Here is a 24,102-nt window from a genome sequence, read left to right as displayed (position 1 = left end):
CTTATTTCCATCTTGTCTTTAACCAAAGGAGTTGTGCATTTCTTCCCTTGCCCTCTTTCTTACTTATTCAGAGCCTGTTAAGGCTACTCCATTCGGCAATGACTAAAAACAAATAGTCAAGTTAACTAACATTCCACGAAATACATTGGTGACAGTTCCTCATCCTCTTTGAAATTGAGCCCTCATTAGTTGATCCCCAAATTCCCATAGCCTGTCAAACAGTCTTCATGTCTTTTCGATAGGTGTAGGATGCAGCTATGTCAGAACATTGACCTTAGAACATTCTCTCCGTACATGAAAGCTGGCAGAATTCTTAGAAAGGTTAGTTAACTATGCTCCCCTAAGGAAATTCCTGTAGAACATTGTGGGTTTTAACAGAACATTCTTTGACAATGGAAATGTTCTCTATCTGTGCTGTTAGAGAAAGGAAACCCAAGTCATATAGGACTGTTGAACACCTAAAATGGGGCAGACAATAAAGAGCTGATTTTTCTCTTTTTTTCATTATGTTCAATCCCATAAGTCAGGTTATAAGTATAATGCATCTCCATCAGTGTTACTCCTTCCCTTATTTTCCTCCATTGTTCCCCCTCCCATCTCAACCCTTAAGTTACATAATATACATTGAATATAAGGAAGGAATATGAGGATCTGAGTGTTAAATTGTGTTCAAATTTAAACACTTTAAATAATTGGTTACATTGATTTTTTTTTTGGTGGTGGAAACTGAACACATGGGGCTATACCCTCAGCTCCAATAATTTATTTTTACATTTGGTCAAGTGTGGCTAGTTGTTACCATATGAAATAGCATAGTTTGAGGGTCTGCTTCAGCCCATATGCAAAATCTGTACTTCTACTTGTCTGTGAGTCATGATTAAGTGTAGCAACTTGGAAGGAAATAGATTTGAAGGAAACATTCCTTCAGTGTGTCTAGGGAAGTCTCTATTGTTATGGTCCTGCCTTGGTATTTTATTCCTAAATAAGTTCCTAATATGCATGGTAACTGAAGAGTTTATGGTTCTGCCAAATCCAAGTGTGTCCTTCTAACATTACTTAAAGTCTATCCCTTAATCTGGAGTTGTTACCCTACTTTGGCTATAGAATGCTATAGAATTATAGAATATAAATCCAACCCTAGCTGTTTTTCGCTGTGAATGGACTCTACTTGTACCCTATATAATTTTTTCCTGGTGATGTCTAATAAGTCTAAGCCAAGAAGAAATAAATACATGAGTTCTGGATTTTTTAAGATGCTTATATCAAAGACAATAAATACCTGGAGACGGCCATGTGACTATGATGTATGTCTGACTCAGGTTGAATGATATAGAAAGTAGGTTGGCCAGAGCTACACATTTTAGGCAAAGTCATCATGGAACCCTGCATATTATGATGGCCAAAAAAAAAAAAAACGGTCTGATACAGCTCTGGAATGGGGTCCTAGAGTCACAGAGGTGCCCTTCTGTGACATGATTTTGTCTGGAATCAAAACATGGGAAGATTTCTAAGCTGGATCTTTTGATCAATTACATTTTTCTACAGTAGGATCTGGGCATATTTTCATGGCTGCTAAACCCTGTATAACTCCTCCTTGATGATGAATGTATACAGGAAGCAAGAAGATGAAAGATAGAATATCTAGAAAATAAAATCCCAATCACTGACCTAGAAAGTTCTCCTTTGTACCTTAGCATTGTCCCCACTTACTCTTCTAATGTGAAGTACCAATTCTTCTCCTGCCTGCAGATCTGGGCTAGAAGCCATTTTCTTAACATCTTTCTGGTCTTTTACAGTTAAGCTGTAAGCATTCCCATTTATATGTGGGCCATATTGGATTTGGCTAATCAGAGCCATATTAATAATACTTGGGATGAAAACTTGAATGAAAATAATTCTTATAAACCCTCTCTATCCAATTCTAGCCATTTGTTTACAAAGAAGAGTTTCTTCTTGTTGTATTCTATAAGAGTCAGTAGAGAGACCAAAAATGAACTTAAATACTGATTAAAAATAGAGAATGACTTGTATTTGAGCACAAGCTGGCTTCCTGATGCTGAATCCAGGTCATCTATTCAGCATCCGTGGCATCAGAACAGGAGAGATCTCTTCTTCTCCAAGTGTAGACTCCATCTGAGTAATAGAGGACATATACCCAGAATGCTTCCCTGTTACTCTCAGCATCACTCATTAGGATAAGTTGCTTTATCTCTTATGTAACTAGATAAGGGAAGGAGACAGAGAGACTGAGACTCAGGGGTATTACATTAGTGGAAAGGAAGATTATTGGTAGAAAACATGCTTGAGAGATAAAACACCAAATGTCATGTCTGGGGATATATATGAATGATATGGATAAAAATTATTTTGGGGGCCAGGAGTGTGGCCTAGTGGTAGAGTTCTTGCCTAGTTCAATTCCTTGGTACCACATACACAGAAAAAGGCAGAAATAGTGCTGTGACTTAAGTGGTAGAGTGCTAGTCTTGAGCAAAACATGCTCAAAGATAGTGTCCAGGCACTGAGTTCAAGCCACAGGACAGGCACAAAAAATTATTCTCTTTCTTTGAGGTAGCCCTAATATTATTTTCAAAAATTTAAATTGAAATAGTAGTTACAGTCGTATCCTTCCTTATCTTTGGATCATCATTATCATCATCATCTTCTGTACAAAGGCTTCACGCACTTCCACAAGCACAAAGCTACGGATCTATTAGCCCCAGCCCTTTCTTGGACTCTTGAAAAATGTTTTTTTTTTTCTGTTTTGGATCAATGTTTGTAAATAGGCACATGAAATCTTTGGGTTTCAAAGATTGGGTTTCAAAAACATGTCTAAACCCAGCTTTTGCTTTATTTAATAAAAATCTGATTGGATTTCAGATACTTTTTGTATACTATTTTTAGTGGGTGTGCATGTGTGTTTGTGGGGCTTGTGGTGTGTGTGTGTGTGTGTGTGTGTGTGTGTGTGTGTGTGTGTGTGTAAATGAACATCCCTACCCTCTCACATATCCTTGGATTTGAGATTTCAATATGTTTTCCTCCTATTCTATTTTCTTTAGCTTGCTTGAGTCTAAACCAAAATCTCTATGATCCTGGCTTTTGAACCCAAGGAGCTTATGAGAAATGGTCTGTGAACTCATTAAAATGAAAAATTACTAAACACATTTCTGTTCTTGTTGTGAAATTAAATCCTCTTTCTCAAATTCACTTTTATGTTATCTTTCAAATCAAAAGCTCAGTGTGAATTTTATAGATTTGAGAAAAGAATTTTTGCAATTGGGTTATGCCATATTGTGAGGTAATATAATGTACCATGTAAGAATTTAAGCATTGGCCATGTACCAGTGATGCATGCCTATAATCCTAATTATTCTGAAGGCTAAGGTTGTGATTCAAAAATGGCCTAGGCATAAACGTCCATGAGATTTTTATCTTCAATAAATTACCAAAATAAATAAATAAAAACCCAGAAATGGAGCTGTGGCTTACAAGGTAAAGCACTAGCCTTGAGCAAAAGAAGCTCAGGAATAGTGCCCAGGCCTCAAATTCAGGCCTCATGACTGGCAGAAAAAAGGGGGGTAATTTAAGGACTAGAGTTGGGCTGGGCATCACTATATTTAAACCCCAGGTCTTGAACCTTGCAAGCATTCTGGACATGTGCTCATATCTGTAACCCTAGCTAATCAGGATGCCTGAATGTGAGGATCTCATTTCAAAGCCAGCTGGGGAAGACAAATCTATGAGATTCTTATCTCCAATTAATCATCAGAAAACCATAAAGGGAGGTATTGTTCTAGCAGTAGAGTATTAGCCTTGAATGGACAGTGCCTGGGCCCTACATTCAAGTCCCAGTGTTGGCACACATACAGAAGACTTGTGACTATTGTTCTATTAGCTTTGTCCTAGCAATATCTTTCATAATAGTTGACACAGAGTTAGTGCTCAAGAAGAATTTCTCAAAAATAACTAGGATGAATTTAGGTCATTCAATGTCCAAGAGTAGTAGACTTAGAATAGCATATGTCACTATAAAACCTGCATTATTTAGTTCATCTGTGATAACAGAATTAGTTTACAGACATGATGTACTTAAATATAGCATCCATAACTATTATTGCCTTAGGAGAATTTCTGTTCAGTTCACACTTATTCAGAACTTTCTTTCCAAGATACATAAAAGTTCCTTGTACTCGGAAAACATACTCATAAGAAATTCATTAACAAGATATTTCTCAGTCTATATTTCAGATTCTCTGAAATGAATATAATTTGTTAGGACTCAAAAGTGAGAATAATAAGCACTGACCTGAGAGGGGCCAGGAATATGGCCTATTGGTAGAATGCTTGCCTAGCATGCATGAAGCCCTGGGTTCAATTCCTCGGTACCACTTACACAGAAAAAGCCAGAAGTGGCACTGTGGCTTAAGTAGTAGAATGCTAGCCTTGAGAAAACCCAAGAACAGCACCACTTCTGGCTTTTTGATATGTATGTGGGGTACCGAGGAATCGAACCCAGGTCTTCGTGTATGCTAGGCAAGCACTCTACCACTAGGCCAAACTCCCGAGCCCAGATTCTACATAATCTTCTCTCATTAACCTTTTGCTTTAGTACATCACAAAAATGTGTGTGTGTGTGTGTGTGTGTGTGTGTGTGTGTGTGTGTGTGTGTGCGCGCATATGTGCATTAGTTCCATGGCTTAAGTTCAGGGCCCATGTACTCTCCCTTAGCTTTTTCACTCAAAACCAGCTCTATACCACATGGGCCACAGCTCTACTTTCAGCTTTTTAGTGGGTAATTGGTGACAAGATTCTCATGGACTTTCCTGCCCAGACTGGCTTCAAGCTTCAATCCTCAAATGGGTGTGTGCTATTGGCGCCCTGCACAAAATTTTTCACATCAAGCAACACAAGTTAAAGGAGTATTTACTTCACTCCTGTAGTGTTCTTTTATATGGCATTCCCTCATCTGCCTTGCTGGACAGATACAATCTTATGAGGATATTAGCTTGCCAAATAATTGAGATTCTTTTCAGTAATATAGAACCCAAATCAAAAGCATTCCTGGAGACTAGTACATTTATAAATGTTATTGCTTATACAGATGTGGGGTGGGATAAAAATGTTAAATATGACAACAATGAATTATAGAAATATGAGGCTGCCTTTAGGCACATGAATATATACATGAGGGTAGAAAATATTTGGTGGAAACTATTACTAAAGATGTGAGATCTTTGAAATAATATTTGGGACAGAGGACTCCCAGTAAAATCAAGGAAGCAAGTAAACAAATGATTCTTGAGCTTGAATTATTAGTCGACCACTGATCCTGCCATAAATAAGACAGCTATGAATGGGGGACAGTGACAACTCATGCTTACAGCCAAACATACAAGATTACCATAAGTAAACCATGACATAATCCAGAAAAGAATAGAATTGTGAGGAAATTCAGAGTCTCATAGAGTTTATTAAGTGTCAGATGGGGTTAGAGAGGGGATTTGTCCAGTCTGAGAGGTTAAAGGAGATCTCTTTCCCAAGGAAATGTAGTTTAAAGTAATACTTACACATGGTATGGCTAGGAAAAGTAGGAAGAAATCACCTTTTTTAGAGAAAAGGAGTATCATGGGTGAAGGTCTGTGCAGACAGCTGAGAGGCTATGTGTTAGTTGCTGTGGCAAAGTATCTAAGCAGATGTTTTTAACCATGGACATTTATTATTTCTAAGCTCTGGAAGCTTTGGGTTCAAGATCAAGGTTTCAGTAGGGCTATGGCTTTTGAGCCTCTCAGAAAGAATTTGTTCTGTGCCTCTCCCCTAGCTTCTGGTGATTGGCTAGCCATCTCTGGTGTATTTTGGATATTAGAGGCATCATTATCCTCACATGAGGTGATCCACCTATATGTATGTATATGCTCAAATACCTCCTTTTAAGGGCACTAGTCAGATTGGATTAACATCTCCCTGCCTTCTACTCCAGCAGGAGCTTATCTTAACTAACTCCATTTGTAAAAACTTTCTTTCCAAATAAAATCATATTCATTAGGAGGTAGAACTTTAGTAGGTGACATATGGATGGATTATCATTTTACCCAGGATAATCGGTTCATCCATTCTGGAGAAAACTGTGGGGGAATAATTGATGTCATATCATATAGGTCCAGCCATACAAAATGTTTCTGGGTAAATTTAGCATTTTATACAATTTCCTAAAGACCATGGCAAGTCATTATAAACTTTAAGAAGGAGAATGAAAATAATCAGATTTGTGTTTTTTCAGATGCTGCCTCTGCCTCCAAATGGAGGATAGATGAATAGATGGGAGAAAGATGAGAAAGTAGGCAAGAGTGTTGCATTTCCCCATGATTTTAGCATCCTTTCAGTCTTTCCTTTACAAATTACATCCCTGTACCCCAAGGCCATGAAGTTCCAGTTAGATGGCTTTAAGATGTCTAAATTTCTTCCCTGTGAGCAACACACTTAGGGGAAAGTTTATGTTTCTGAAATCACCTGCTATCCTTCATTTATCACTCAGATTCAATGTAGTCAAAATATTTGTGAGTGTGTGAGTGTATGTGAGTGCACACATACATGTCCAATGGCACTAGGGCTTGAACTCAAGACCTGGGTACTGTTCCATAGTGGTTTTGCTTAAGGCTAGGGCTCTACAACTTGAGTCACATCTCTAACAACAAATGCTGGCAGTGATGTGGCCTGGAGGGATCGCTACTACACTGATTGTTGGTGGGAGTGTAAACTTGTTCAACCACTATGGACATCAGTATGGTGGTTCCTCAGTGGCTCCCCTATGATCCAGCAATTCCACTCCTTGGCATTTACTCAAATGTCCAGAAACAAGGACATACTAAAGCCACTACCACAATGATGTTCATTGCAGCACTATTTACTATAGCAAAAGATAAGGAACCAACCCAGATGAACCTCAGTAGATAATTAGATCAACAAGATGTGGTACTTATACACAATGGAATTCTATGCTGCCATCAGAAAGAATGACATCACCCCATTTCTAAGGAAATGGAAAGACTTGCAAAAAATCATATTAAGTGAAGTAAGCCAGACCAAAGGAACATGAGATCAATGTTTTCCCTCATTTATAATAATTAGTACACATCTAGGACTCTCCTAGGAGAGGATTACAGTAGCTCAAAACCTAGATATATAAGGTCATATAGGATGAGACTAAATGAAAGGATCTCCAGGATATGGAAACAAGAGCTTTATATTGTGTGCTTGCTGTTCTTAAAGTACTATGTTATTTCTCTTCTCTTTGGTTGTCCTTTGGTTAATATCATATTGTTACAGTGCCTGCCTTTATTACCTGGTATATTATATTTGCATTTATTTGTTTATTTGAAATAGGAAAGGGAAGGGTGGAAAAAAAGATGATTGGGAGGGGGAGGGAGAGAGAAATGGGTACAAAAACATGAGAAGGGGTAGCAATGTATGAGAAGTAATGCACCTTTTATATGGTGAATATAACTGTAACCCCTCTATACAGTACAATAAAAAGAAGAAATGGCATAGATTATCTGCCTGGGGATATAGAGTATCTTTAGACCCAACTGCCGAGAAACCACCCTGAAAACCAAGAGGTTTGACTTATATGGGGAGAACCTTAACAATGCACTATAAACTCTCCCTTTTCTGAGTTATCTCCTGTCAAGTGGAGAAAATGAAAAACAAGGGTCCAAAAAATTGTTCTTGTTAAAGGCTTTTGAGAAGGACCAACTAGTTCATTAAGTGAAGATATGGGATAAAAATAAAGAAAAGAAAGGTGGAAGAAAAAAGAAAGAAATGTATTCTTCATCTGACTTATATAACTGTAAACTCTCTGTATATCACCTTTACAAAAACAATAAATAAAATAAAGGAAAAAAAGGAAAAAAAAGAAGTAAGCAAGGCCAGAGACATTGCTTTGGAAGCTGGTTTTTATGATAGTAGGCAGGAAAGCTATCAATAATTCCCACACCAATAAAAGTGGCCATCACATCCTTATCATAGTAAATATCCACTTACTTATTTAATAGATTGATATATGATAGGCCATGTTCGTATGAAAAGAACATTTAATAAACTTATTTTTGATTAAAAAAAGTTTCACAAACTTTCCTGCCCACATTGACTCTGAATCATGATCTTCAGATCTCAATGTCCAGAGTATCTTGGATTATAGCAATGAGCCACCTGTGCACAGTTATATAATTCTGTATCTTTTATGATCATCCAGTCTTTATATTGGGACTTAATCAAATATTGCTAATAAAAGAACAAAGAAAGTTTATGCAAGATCACGTATTTAAAATCTGAGTCTTAATGGAATGATGAGATTCCTTTATGGTTCAATTTTGGGAATTGACTTCTGTAGACAAGAGTGAATTTGAATAAATAAAGTTGATTTTCTTTGAGCTGCCTGTAACTCCTGCATATGAGCTGTGGGATTTCAGGTTTCTATCCTCATGTGCTTTATGCTGCTTGGAAAAAAATTACTTTCAGTGATTTAATCTTCTCATCGAATTATGCCTGAGAATAATGAAACTTTAGTAAATATCCATGGGAATTTTCTTCTTTGCAATGAAGGCTGTTTCTTGTCATACTCCCTGGTAGTAAAGTGGAAGGATATTGAAAATAATTAACAGAGCAATTAAATGATAGAGTAAACAGACTTCTCTATCTGAGAGGGTGAGAAAGAGAAGAAAAACATCACACACGAACTGACCTGAAGCATGAGCATTGCTGGCAAGATAACAGGATTTATTTGCCTTCTTGTTTGTGTCTTAATGTAAGCCTTTATTTTATTGTATTGATTTTGATTAACACTCAGAACTGGAATATACTTCCGAGATTATTTGTAGGACCTTCTTGTTAAGTATTGTTCTAGTTATGCCATCATTGCAGAGAAGCCAAATGACAGAAGTTTAAGATGGAAGTAATACAGAGCTGGTGGTGCTTCTCCACTGGGTGGAGAATCTCCTCGGGTTCCATGCTGGTGGGATGGTTCTGCCATCCTCGGTAAGCGTGGCTCATCACTGGTGATTGCCATTTCCCAGCCTGTGAGAAGGGAGAGGAATCTGGGTCAAGTGTTTTTGTTTGTTTATTTATTTATTTATTTATTTTTGCCAGTCCTGGGCTTCATCTCAGGGCCTGAGCACTGTCCTTGAACTTTCTCAAGACCAGAGTTTTACCACTTGAGCCTCAGCACCACTTCCGGCTTTTTTCTATGTACGTGGTACCGAAGATTCGAACCTGGGTCTTGGTGCATGCTAGGCAAGCACTCTACCACTAGGCTAAACTCCCGGCCCTCAAGCGGTTTTATTTTTGAGAAAATAATGTTGCTCACCATTGGAGGCTCATGCCTGGAATCTTTAGCTACTCAGGAGACTGAGATCTGAGAACTGCAGTTCAAAACCCCAAGCTGAGGGAGAGTGTACAGGCCCTGAGTTCAAGGCTCAGTACACACACACACACACACACACACACACACACACACACACACACACACACACAGACGGAAGAGAAGGAGGAGAGAGAAGGAGGAAGAAAAGGAGAGGAGGAAAAGGAGGAAGAGGAGGAGGGAGAGGAGGAGAAAAGAAAAGGAAGAAGGAAGAAGAAGAGGAAGATGAAGAAGAAAGTCAGGAAGTAAGCTAATAATGTAGCCTACCTCTTTGGGCTCAGTTAAAAATTAGGGGTATTGTAATTGAAAGAGATCTTGATGTAACTGTTGGCTTGCATCACTTTCTCTGACAAAGATATTAAGACCCAAAGAACATAAATGACTAGCTCAAAGTCCAATGACAATTGAAACACATATTCCAGAGAAACGGGATTATCCCATGCCCAGTTTCCTCCACATACTGATGTTTCAAAGAATAATGACAAAGGTCAAAATTTTATCTTTGCAATGGTAAAAGTGACCACTTTTATGACTAGAATTCTGGTTTATAGTCATTCATTTTTTGTGTTAATCAAAAAACCTTAAATTGATGACCAAATTAGAAAGATGAGAGGTTTCCCTTTACTTCTTATCCAATATTTATTTATTTATTTATTTATTTATTTATTGCCAGTCCTGGGCTTGAGCTCAGGGCCTGAGCACTGTCCTTGGACTTTCTCAAGGCTAGAGCTCTACCACTTGAGCCTCAGCACCACTTCCGGCTTTTTCTATATATGTGGTACCAAGGAATCGAACCAGGGTCTTTGTGCATGCTAGGCAAGCACTTTAACCACTAGGCCAAACTCCCAGCCCTCCAATATTTATTATATACTTATTTATTATTTGTGGTTCTGGGATTTGAACTTGGGGATTTCTGCTTGGTAGGCAAGTGATTAACTTGAACAATGCCCTCAGCACTTTCTTTGCTTAAGTTCTTTTCCAGGTAAAGGCTCAGGATTTATTTTGGGGCCAGGCCTCTGACTGTAATCCAGTTACCACTGCCTCCTACAGAGTTGGTGACACCTAAGGATAGTGTTCTCCAGCTCCAGGGGTTGATTGGCAATAGAGTTGCAGAGCACTATTCTTGAGCAGAACAGCTCAGGGACAGCAACTAGGCCCTGAGTTCCAACCCCACAACTGACAAAAAAAAGATATTTTGTTTTTACATAATATTGAAAATAGTACCTTTCAAAGAAAAACCTCAGTTATCCATGTTTTATTCTTAGAATCTTATGATCTTGGAAGGAATTCTTGACCAAACTCTCAAAATGCTTGCCCTGTCTTGCTTCAGGCTCTCTAGAGCTTTGACAAATGATCATGTTTCAGACTCTTCTTTCCTCTGATCAGTTCAGAATGAGATTGCATTTTTGCTAGCATAGCAATGTTTCAGCTCCAGAGAATCCATTTCTCTTTCTTACTGGAGAAACCATAGGGCTGTAGTTTACACATAGTTTGATATTTGTGCCTCAGTGCTAAATCTTCGACAGTCTTTCAGGAAAATATATATCACTATAGCATTCTTTTTCTGTAAATGGAGGAAAGGTGCCGATTTCTTTTTGTCTGTTTGTAAAAATCTATGTATTGAGTCTTGCCAAGCCTATGAATAAGCTTCACATGATCCCTAAATTAACAATGGTTTTGTTTAACAATTATGTGAGTTTTCCATGGTAAGCAAGAGAGTACTCTACCTGCATGTAGAGTAGAACCTTCACTTTGAATCTTTTCTGAGCTGCAATGGAGTATAGATATTCTCTTATAATGCTAACTGCCACAGAGCCACAGTCAGTCAACAACCAAGGCTATAGTGACCCATGCTGCTGAGTAAGATGTCCCTAGGTCAGGTGTGTCTCAAATTATTTTCAGCATTGTATATTTGCATGCTATCATGTGTTTATTGGGAGGAAGCACAACCATTAGTCATGGAACATTCACACAATGGGAAGTGGCAGCCACCACAGTTTCCACTGGGAAATTTATTTTTCTCATCTTTTTTTATTATTATTATTGAAGAGAAATTTTTTTCTGTATTTCCCCAGATTTCCTCTTCCAAGCTTAAATTTTCTTTCTTCTTCTTCACCATCCCTCCACCCCCAATCAGTACCTTTTCCTATACATCTAGATATATTTTGCTTCTTTTCAATAGGAATAACATAAAATAAAAATCTAGGGAGTGAGTCCAAAAAGGTGTGACTCAGGGTTTGTACCTAAACTCTGCCATTGGGTTTAGCCTCTGAGATTTTAGATAGTACATTTGTAATATAGAATTGTTTTTGTTTTGATTATACACATCTATGTTCTTCATATATGTTCCAAATCCATAAATCGCATTTTGGAAAATGCTTCTTATATAGCTCATGTGAGTTTGGAAATAATACTACAAGGGTTGAGATGTTCATATTTAAATGATTACCTTCTGCTCTCACCTGAAGTATTACAACAATCTTGTGTGAGGAAAGGTCATACAGGGTAGTTTTCTATGACACCTCAAAAAATTAAACATAGAGCTTCCCTATGACCCAGAAATCCCACTTTTGGGCATTTACCCAAATGACCACAAACAAGGCCATATCAAAACTACCAGCACAACCATGTTTCTTGCAGCATTATTTACCAAGCTAAGATGGAACCAATCCAGTGCCTCTCAGTAGATGAATGGATCAAGAAGATGTGGTATTTATACACAATGGAATTCAATGCTGCCGTAAGAAAGAATGACATCATCCCATTCTCCCATTCATAAGGAAATGGAAAGACTAGGGGAAAATCATATGAGGTGAAGTACCCAAAGGAACGTAGGCTCCATGCTTTCCCTCATTTGTAATAATGCCCTTCGATAGCTCAATTGGTACAGCGGAGGGCTGTAGACTGAACATATGTCTAGGCTAATCCTAGCAGAGAATCACAATAGCTCAATAGCTATGTACATATGACCATACAATATGATATTAAGTGAAATGAAGTCCAAGATATAGAAATAAGAGATTTTTCTCTGGGGTGGTTGTTTTAAATGTACTGTGTGAAGTTCTTTTTTTTTCTTTCATTTTCTCTTTTTTTCTTTCCTTTTCTTGTTCTCCTTTGGTTTAATTCCCTGTTGTCACTGTATTTGATTTTAGTAATATGTGTATTATGTATACTGTTATCTGAATTAGGGAAAGGAAGGGGAACAACAAAAAGGTGAGGCAAAGGAAAAAGGGCAAAGCAATACAACAGTGACACTCATGAGACAGTATGTTGGAAATGAACTTTACAACTTGAGGGGGGGATTGGAGAGGATGGAAAGTGAGAGAAAAATGAAGAGAAAGGCACTATTTATCATAGCAAAGATATGGAACCAACCTAGATGTCCCTCAGTTGATGAGTGGATCAACAAGATGTGGTATTTATACACAATGGAATTCTATGCTGCTGTCAGAAAGAATGACATTGCCCCATTTGTTAGGAAATGGAAAGACTTAGAAAAGATCATATTAAGTGAAGTAAGCCAAACTCAAAGGAACTTAGGCTCAATGGTTTCCCTCATTTGTCATAATCAGTAGAAACCTTGGGCTCTCCTAGCAGAGATTTGCAATAGAGCAAAACCTTGATACAAAAGGCCATCTAGTAGGACGCTAAATGAAAGGGTTTCTAGGATATAGAAACATAAGCCATATAATGAATGATTGTTGTTCTTAAGGTACTATGTTATCTCTCATCTCTTTTGCTGTCCCTTTGTTATCTCATATTGTTACAGTATTTCACTTTGTTACCTGATATATCGGATATATTTGTATTTGGTTATTTGAAATTGGATAGGGAACGGGGGGAAACAAGATGAGAGGTGGGAGTGGAGGGGAGAGAAATGGGGACCAAGACATGTGAAAGGGTATCAATATATGGGAATTAATGCACCATCTATCTGGCAAATATCATGTAACCCTTCTATTAATTACAATAAAAATATATGAAAAAAGAAAAGTACTCATTACCTTATATATGTAACTATAACCCCTGTGTACATCACCTTGATGATAAAATTAAATTAAAAAATAAGAATTAGAGGCTATTCAGTCATCTTTCATGTGAGGGAGGACATGAGGCCTTCTGTAAACAGAAATAAATTTTCTCCTTCTGGTCTCTTCTTGCTTGATTTATTCACTGAAAAAAATGCTTGCACATTTACACTTTCAAAGACAGTTGTACAAGAGGAAACAATTCTTTGAAGCATTTAAGGAAAAAAATCCTAAAACTTTAAATTGATATTATGTATCTAAGTAAGGATTCACTATCCCTTAGAGGATAGAGAACATTTGGAGTAAATATTTACCTTATGTAAAGGCAAGATAAAATCCAACTTTGGAATACTGGATTTGGAGTAGAAGAATCTATTTGATATGCAAAGCTAAGTTTTGTGGTTATAGCTGTAATTTTGAAAGATGACTATGGATTAACTGGTTTAATATCTCCTGGACATTTCCCATGAGTGCTACGAGGGAGGAAAATTGAAGAATATTGATCTATTCACCAAAAGAAAAATGCAGGTAAACTAGCACTGAGTAAAGCTACTTGTCACTATAGTTTATCAAAAAGCCATATAGACATTTTATCTAGTAAAATCCTAAGTTGTACTTCTACTTACCTATAGCATATGAATTTACTTTCTAAACAAGGCATTGGTTGGATAAATACTTTTTCAATAGATTATAATAGTTACATGACTAATCAAGTGGTCATTAGAAAACAAAAATTATGTTAGAGTAATTTTGGCTATTAGAACATTTTTCTCATCTATTCCTGAATTTCCTTTCCAGGCTATTCTCACTAATGGAAATACATTTTCTTTTATCAGGTAAATCAATAAGTATTCTCTTTCAATGTTTTTTTATTACATTTACCACATTAAGATGCACTTCCAAATTTAGTTTAATAGGATGTGATTCATTAATTTGGTTTTCCAAACAACATAGAATATTAACTAATCCAAGTTCATGCTTATGGAGCTTTTGACCTAAAACACAGGGAACAGACTTTTGAAATATAATGAGATATCACAACGTAAAAGAAAAGTTGGGGCTGGGAGTTTGGCCTAGTGGTAGAGTGCTTGCCTAGCATGCACGAAGACCGGGGTTCAATTCCTCGGTACCACATACATAGAAAAAGGCCGGGAGTGGTGCTGAGGCTCAAGTGGTAGAGCTCTAGCCTTGAGAAAGTCCAAGGACAGTGCTCAGACCCTGAGCTCAAGCTCAGGATGGGCAAAAAAAAAGTAAAAAAATTGGACATTTAGTCACATTTAAATAAAAGTTTACATATAGCTTATTATAAAATCCTTCCTTAATATGGCCTCCCTGCCTCCTTCCCTTCCTTTCCCCTCCCTTCCCTTCCCTTCTCTTCCCCTTCTCCTCCCCTCCCCTTCCCCTCTGTTTCTCCTCCTCTCCCCTTCCCTTTCCCTCCCCTCTCCTTCTCCTCCCCTTCTCCTCCCCTTCTCCTTCCCTCCCCTCCCACCCCCCTTCTCCTTCCCTTCCCTTCCCTTCCTTCCCCTTTCCTTCCCTTCCCTTCCCTTCTTTTCCCTTCCTTTTTGTCCTAGTAATAGGGCATAAACTCAGGACCTTGTACTTTTTTTGTTGTTGTTCATGGCTAGCAATTTAGTCCAGCTTTCTTTCTGATCAATTGGAATAGAGTCTTTTGGACTTTTTACTGCCAAGGCTGGCCTTGATTTGTGATCCTCAAATCTCAGAGTCCCAAGTAGCTAGAATTAGCAATGTGAACCATTGGCACCTTGCTAAGTAAGCTTTAAAAAAAACATAAACAAAATAAAACATTTCAGTACCTATTTCTATTCATGTCAGATTTTTTTAAGTTGTCAATTAGTAAGGCCTACCATAGAAGGTGCAATAATGATTTTTTAAAGATGTCCACATCTAGCCAGGCTGGTGGCTCACACCTGTAATCCTAGCTACTCAGGAGATCTGAATATTGAGGTTCAAAGTCAGCTTGGTCACTAAAGAACGTGAGAATCTTAACTCAAGTTAATCACCAGAAAATGGGAAGTGGGGCTGTGGTTTAAGGGATAGGATGGCAGCCTTGAGCTGAAGATCTCAGGGTCAACACCTAGGCCCAGAGTTCAAGCCCCATAACCAACAACAACAAAAAAAGATGTCCACATCATCATTATCGAAACATGTAAATAGGTTAGATTGCATGCCAAAAGGTAATTCATGTGGCTAATCAGCTGGTTTTGAGAGGAACATTTCCTGCATTATCTTTGTGGGCCACTGTGAACATAAGGGTCATTGAAAAAACAAATGAAGTAACAAAAGAGAGGAAAGTCACAGGGAAATGAAATTGGGAACAAAAAGTTCAGGGAAGTTGCAGATGTTTCTGGCTTTGAAGGTGGAGGAAAAGGACCAAGAGCCAAGAAATGTGGGTGGTCTTTAAAAGCTGGAACAAACAGGCAGGGCAGTCGTGCTCATACTTAGAGTTTGTGCTCAACTTTTAAACTACATATTAATTAACATAAGAAACTGTATTGCTTTCAACCTTTGAGTTTCTGATGATTTGTTGGAATCACAGTGGAAAACAAATGCACCTGCCATTGGCAAGCCCCACATAGGAGATGGAGATAGGTCCGTATGCATTACAGTACTAGTGACAGTGATTCTAATGTTATGTTGCAGTGCTCTGGTTGCCTCTGAAATTTTAGCTTGTTAAATATGAGCTAAGGTATCTTTTTTAATTTTTATTTTCATTTTATTTTATTTATTTTTAGCAATTTTTTTAATATTTTGCTTATCTTACATACCTTTTGTGAGACTTACATATAATATTCCATTTTCGTAGTCATTGCGAATTACTTTAAAAGTTGTTTTTCAGTTGTTCATTGATACTATACATAAGTATGACTGATTTTGTGCATTAATCTTGTACACTATAGCTTTTGTAAGATTATATTTTGTTGTCAGGGTGATGTATAGAGGGGTAACAGTTACATTTGTCAGGTGGTAGGTGCATTATTTCTTGAACATTGTTACCCCTTCTCATGTTTTTCTCTCACATTCCCTCCCCCTACTCACTCCCAATCATGGTGTTTTCCCCCTTCCCTTCCCTATTTCCAAAGAACAAATACATGTATATACATATATATACATTTATATATATATATTGTGTATATGTATACACTATGTATATACATATATATAATATATCAGATACCAAAGTCAGATACAGTAACAAAATGAGATAAACAATAAGGGAAAGAAAAGACAAAAGATGTAACTTCACATAGTATATTAAGAACAACAATCACAAAGATAAACCTCTTGTTTCTATATCCTGGAGTTCATTTCATTTAGCCTCATCCTATATGGACATATGTACATGAGGGAAACCATTGAGCCTATGTTCCTTTGGGTCTAGCTTACTTCACTTAGTATGATTTTTTCCCCAAGTCTTTCCATTTTCTTATGAAGGGCCAATGTCATTCTTTCAGATGGCAGCATAGAATTCCATAGTGTATACGTATCACAACTTCTTGATCCAATCATCTACTGAGGGGCATCTGGTTTGATTTCATATTGTAGCTATGGTAAACAATGTTGCATTGAACATGGTTGTGCTAGTAGTTGTAGTATGTCCTTGTTTATGGACATTTAAGTAAATGCCCAGGAATGGGATTGCTGGATCATAGGGGAGCTCTACGTTTAGTCTTATGAGGAATCCCCACACTGCTTTTCAGAGTGGTTGAAGGAGTTTACACTCTCATCAACAGTGTAGTAGTGATCCCTCATGGCCACATCCTTGCCAGCATCTGTTGTTATTAGATTTCTTGACAATGGCCATTCTGACTGGAGTGAGGTGAAATGTCAGAGTTGTTTTGAATTGCATTTCTTTTGTGACCAGAGATGTTGAGCATTTCTTCATGGGTCTAAAGGCCATTCTTACTTCCTCTTCAGAGAGGTCTCTCCTTAAGGCTTTTAATGGGATGATTGTTTCTTTGAGGATTTGTTTTGGAGAGATTCAGTTTTTTGAGCTGTAGGTGTATTTTAGGTGTGAGGCCTTTGTCTGTTGTATGGTTAGTGAAGATCTTCTCCCACTCTGTGGGCTTTTTATTTAACTTGTTACCTATGTCCTTTGCCATACAGAAGCTCTGCAGTTTAATGCAGTCCCATTTGTCCAAACTTTCTTTACTTTGTTGTGTTTCTGGGCCTTTATTAAGAAAGTTTTGACCTGTGCCAAGGAATCCTAGTGTATCTCATATTTCTTCTTATAAATTTTTCAGGGTATCTGCTTTTATCTCCAGGTCTCTGATCATGTCATCTGCAAAGAGGGAAAGTTTTACTTCCTCTTTCCCTATTTGGATTTCCTTTATGATTGCACCCTGCATTATTGCTTTAGATAGGAATTCTAACATTATATTGAAGAAGAGTATAGAGAGTGAACATCCTTGTCTCATTCCTGATTTTTGAGCAAATGGCTTTAACTTTTCACCATTAAGTATAATCCTAACTCTAGGTTTGTCATACATAGCCTTTATTATACTGAGGAATGTTCCATAGATTCCTAATTTCTCCAGAGGTTTTATCAAAAAGGGGTGTTGGATCTTATCAAATGTTTTTTTCTGCATCTTTTAAGATAATCATGTGGTTCTTATTCTTGCTTCTGTTGATATGATGAATTATATTAATTGACTTGCATATATTGAACTAACTTTGCATTCTGTTTGGTCATACTGTATAATTTTTTTGATGAGTTGTTCAGTTGGCCCATATTTTATTGAGAAGTTTTGCATCGATGTTCACCAAAGAAATGAGTTCACAGTTCTCTTTCATTGTTGAGTCCCTATATGTTTTTGGGATGTGGGTTATGCTGGCTTCATAGAATGAGTTTGGTAGAGAATTTTCACTTTCAATTTCATTGAAGTGTTTGTGTATGGTCTGAGTTCTGATTTGAAGGCCTTATAGAAGTCACTTGTGAGTCCATCATATTCTAGATTTTTCTTGGATGGGAGGTCTCTTATTGCTATTTCTATTTCATTCTTGAAATCAGTCTATTTAGTTGGTTTAGATCTTGGTTTAGTTTGGGTGTACTATAGCTTAGTCAGTCACTTGATTCTAGGAGGGTTTTTTGTTTGTTTTTGGACTTTTAATAGACTTGAGATTTTCTCTAGATATATCATGTTTCCTGAAATAAGGATTTCCTTTCTCTTTCCTACAGATTGGAAAGAGGAAAGAAAAATATTTTTCAAGTATCTCATTGCACTTATTAGGATTTCTGTTATGGTATTAAGATGTTGCATAGAAGTAATGGATTTTTATGCTTATCTTGTTTTTGTTTTTCATAGAAAGTATTCAGTTTTTCACAATAAAATATAATGTTATGATGTTTCATTGATAGTCTTTCCTTCTAGTCCTCGTTTTCTGGGAATTTTTATCATGTATGCTTCCAGTTTCTTTTTATAAATAGTTGATAAGATTTTTATGGCTTCTAACCTTGGGCTCTCCTAGCAGAGATTTACAATACAACAAAATCTAGAGACATAAGGCCAAATAGTATGACACTAAATGTAAGGACCTCCAGGATAAGGAAACAAAAGCCATATAATGAGTGACTGAGGTCCTTAATGTACTATGTTATCGCTCATCTCTTTTGCCATCCCTTGGTTATCTCATATTGTTACAATCTTTCACCTTGTTATCTGATATATTTTATATGTGCTTAATTGGTTATTTGAAATTGGATAGGGAAGGGGGAAATCAAGATAAGCAGTGGGAGGGTGGGAGGGAAATAGGGACGATATCATGAGAAAGGGTATCAATGTTTGTGAAGTTATGCACCTTCTATCTAGTGAATATAATGTAATAAAAAATTATAAAAACAAGATTTTATGGCTTCTATTATTATATACTGTTAATATGGTGATTATGTTGATGAATTTTTGAAAATTAAACCAACTTTCCATTTCTAGGTTGAAAAAAATCACTTGCTCATGGTGAATGTGTGTGTGTGTGTGTGTGTGTGTGTGTGATGTTTAATTGATAATATTTTATGGAGAATTTTTCATCTGTTTTTCTTTATTTTCTTTCTTCAATTTCAATACTAAGTTAGGCATCATATATAAGGTGAGAAGTATTCCCTCATATTCTATTTATGAAGCTCTGTGATTTCTTCTCTTAATATTTGGTTTTTGGTTGGAATTCACCAATGAAAGTGAGAATTTCTCTTCAGAAGGTATATAACCACAAATTTAATTTTCTTAAACACCATGAAGATTGTTTTGCAATCCTTGAAGGATTCTTATTCATGATTTGGCTTCTTTTTAACTCAGAGAAAGAGGAACCCTTTGCTACAATTCTTGGTGTCAGAAGACTAAGCCCAGTCTCACAGAACTCCATCTCCATTGACCTATCTTGCCAGTCAATTGCCTTGTGGTGGTTTCATTCATCAACATTTGCTAATTTCATATCTTATGACACTTGTGGTAAGCTTAAAATATCATTTCATATATTTCTTGTATGAAGCATAGAAATTCTTGCATTTTATACCTTCCCTTTAAGTTTTAAAATATTCTTTTAAAAAAATTGCCAAGCAGTTCAGGAGGTGATTGGAATGGTGAGAGTTCATGCTATGCTGAAGCACTCAAAAAGAGATGATTGCATGTAATTGACTGGAATCCTTCTTGCATTTATGTTACCAGTAAATCTCCTGTAAGCAGTTTAGTTGTTCACACACTGCAAAGTATGTGGATTAGGGAGGGAAAAGATGGTGTGGGAATTTCTAAAGATCAAAAATGTGGCTGGGTCTGTTGAATCCAAGTTTCTACTCCAGATGATCAGTGCAGAATAAATAATTGTCTTAAAATGAATACTAGTGACAATTAGCCTATGGAAGAAAGAAATAAGTAAAATTAATCAAAAGCTTCAGTAGACATGGACAGTATGTGCTAAGAGTAGGTCTTGAGACCTCTCTCTCTCTCTCTCTCTCTCTCTCTCTCTCTCTCTCTCTCTCTCTCTTTCTCTCTTTCTCTTTCTCCCTTTCTCTCTCTCTCTCTCTCTCTCTCTCTCTCTCTCTCTCTCTATATATATATATATATATATATAAACATATATGTCTTCTGATCTTCAAACTAATTGTACTATGTCTACAAAATGTTTCTATAAAACTTACCATTAGCTGTAATCGTATTCTGAATGACCCAGCCACCACCTATACCAGATACACAGGGAGTTTACATTCCTTTGAAACCTATAGGTTTGGGATGTTTGAATTCTTTCGTACTGTCATACACATATCCAGCTGGAGGTCACAAAAAGACTAACAGGTCAGGGGTTCATGATCCTGCACTTTGGTCACCCAGCAGGACAACATCACAAGGTTTGGTTGCATGGTCCCCAGTAGTAACTAAGGCAAACATTTCTGAGAGTCCATGTGTCTACTGCTAGGCTTTTCACTGATGATGAAAAGGCTATGCTGGGTGGGTCTTTGACCTCAGTGAGTTTATGGTGTAATGAGTCTATATTGCAGAATTTTCCCTGAGCTAAAATGAGAGATGAGTTATTATTAGTTATTCTTTTTAATTTTCTTCCACTTTTTATATGGAAATATATTATTTTGCATTACTCTTTCTAAAGGTGGCAGAAATGCACACAACACACACACACACACACACACACACACACACACACACACACACACACTGGGGCTTGAACTCCAAACCTTGGACATTGTTCCTTAGCTTTTTCTCTCAAGGCTGGTGTTATAACTTGAGCTATAGCTCTACTTCCAGTTTTTTGGTAGTTAATTGTAGATAAAGACTTTGGAACTTTTTGCCTAGGCTAGCTTTGAATCACTGATTCTAAGATCTCAGCCTCCTGAGTAGCTAGAATTACTTTGCATGAGCCATGGGAACCCAACTGAAGATTTTTTTGTCAGTCTTGGGGCTTGAAGTCAGTGCCTTTGCACTGTTCCAGAGCTCTTTTTGCTCAAGGCTAGCATTCTCCTATTTTGATCCACAGCTCTACTCCCAGTTTTCTACAAGTTAATTGTAGAAGAGACTCACAGACTTTCCTACCCTGTCTGGCTTCAAACCACAATCCTCAGATCTCAGCCTCCTGAGTAGCTGGGATTACAGGTGTGATCCAGCAGTACTTGCTTTTTTATTGTTGTTGGCTATGGTCCTGGAACTTGAACTCTGGGTCGAGGAGCTGTCTTTGAGTTCTGTTTGCTCAAGGTTAGTACTCTACCACATGAGCCACAGCTCCTTTTCAGATTTTTTCTGATTAATTAGAGGTAAGAGTCCCATAGACTTTACTACTCTGGCTGGCTTCAAACTGCAATCCTCAGATCTCAGTCTCTTGAGAAGCTAGGATTATAGGTATGTGCCACCACCACCACCACCACCACCAACAACAACAACAACAAAACATTTCATCTGCCTTTTTGAAAGTCCTGACACATCTTCTAAATAAGCACTATGGTAAGCAGATAGATTCTTAGTATTGCCTCATTAAATGGACAACCATACTCTCTTTATTCTTCCATGCTGCCCAAACCACACCAGCAATTGAAAGTCATTGAGCATTGCTGAGTCTGAAGTTCTTGTTTTCATACCTTTTAGCATCTAAGGATGAAAGATGGGAGATGTTTTCAGACTCAGCTCATGCCTGTTTCTGCTTTCTTCTGACCTGCTTTGCACTTGATTGAACCTCATTTGCTTTGGGCTGGGCCATGTTCTCTGACTCACCACTCCCTGTCACACTGATATCTTGAAGTGAGCTTACCCCGTTCCGGGGACGTGAAATCCTCATGCACCTATATCATGGCTCAGCAAGTTGTATGCCAAATACTGAATTGCAATGGAAGAAGAAAAAGTTGTGGCATGAAAGCTCCTTAGAAAAAGAAGTGAGGGGTGAGTGAAGACATGGTTTCTGGTTGCAAGCACAAGCAAGCTTTGCTTTTCACTTTCATTCTGTGAGGTTTTCCAAGTATTTCCAAAATATTGATAACTAATCAGGACAAAGGAGCAAAGTGGATCCTGTGAGTTTGGTTTACTTCAAGGACTTGATTCCTTTGACCTTCTTCAGTAGTTCACATCTTCAACTCTTTAAGTCAAATAGTACATAACAATGCTTTTTGGTGAAGTTAATATAATTGATGATGGTAATAAGCCAACAGAACTAGTTCTAAGAAGAACCAAATGCACTGGCTTTTGTGATTAAACTTAGGTTTCTTTCACAATTACTCATCTTGGTTGAGTGTTTTGTTTGTTTTTGTTTTGTTTTGTTTTGTTGTGGTGCTAAGATCAGAATCCCCAGAGACCTTCCAGCTGACTCCTTACTCCATAAGAAGGAATTGAAAGGCCCTAGATTCGGATCACTGAGCCCAAATTCAGATCACTGAGCCTTAAGATCACCCAGGGAGTTCTGTGAGGCTGTGTCAGTGCAAATGACAAGAACTCTTGGACTTCAGATCAAAATCCTGAACTTTCCACAGCACTTACACTAGAGATTATGAACTTTAATGCACAAAAACCACAGTCTGCAGCCATTGACTCAATGCCTACAAACCTTCCACGAGAGTGGGGCTGATCACCAGAGTTCGAAATACTGTGGACAAACCACCTGCAAGACACCAGCACCAACTAATTCCTACTGGCCTTCAAAAAATTGCTACTTTCCCACTCAATAGATGAGGTAATGCAGAAATGTCAATGACTCAATGTTTCATAGATAAAACATGGAATTTCTCTTTGTGCCCATTTCAAACTCTTTACATAGCTCATGGTAAAAGGAAGGAAGGAAGGTAGGAAGGAAGGAAGGAAAGAAAAAGGAAAGAAAAGAAAGGAAGGAAAAGAAAGCGAGGACATCGCTAATTAAATGGGCATTGGTCTTGCAATGGTAACAATATTCATGGTTTTATCTCTTTGAGTCCCTTTGATTTTATAATGGAATCAGTAACTTTCAAAGGTTCATTTGTTCAAGATCATCCAAGTAGTAAATGAGCGGGCTGTGAATAAAAACTGGAGGTTTTCATATGCAAGGCATAGTTCTTTGATGAATTTTTTGACAGCCAAATTATTGTTGGTGCTTCGCAATCATTCCATAATCAGAGTTTTGCTACCATCTAGTGGATCAACTGAGTTATTGCTCTTTTAAAGCTCAGCTACTACATTTAGTGAATCCCTCCTGCATGCACACACACACACACACACACACACACACACACACACACACACACACACACAGTGTTATAGAATTTGGGTGAGGATGACTTATACAAATTTTTAAATCTATTCCATACAGTTCACAGAATATACACTGAATTACACCTTTAAGATCACACAGTATTACCTAATATTAAAAGTAAGACTTCAGATCATTTTACTGTTGGTTCAGTGCTCTTTTCCTGTTCTATGAATAGGTCCCTTCAATTTACAGAATAAAAAAATCAAAGTATTTGCCTAAATATTGTGAGATTTGTTTTAGTGTATACAATATCATTTCACTATTTTGGCAGTCAACTCAGTGATAATGAAAGGGAAAGCCGTGTGTGTGTGTGTGTGTGTGTGTGTGTGATATGAATATATATGTAATCCCATGTCTGTATACATTCATGTTTCTGTTTATCATTGTATTTGTGATATTTTTTATATTAATAGAATATATTTCTATTGCTTGGTATCCCAA

The sequence above is a fragment of the Megascapheus bottae genome, chromosome 13, assembly GCF_031878675.1.
Source record: "Megascapheus bottae isolate mThoBot1 chromosome 13, mThoBot2.hap1, whole genome shotgun sequence".
NCBI lineage: Eukaryota > Metazoa > Chordata > Mammalia > Rodentia > Geomyidae > Megascapheus > Megascapheus bottae.
Note: the sequence above shows the minus strand (reverse complement) of the source record.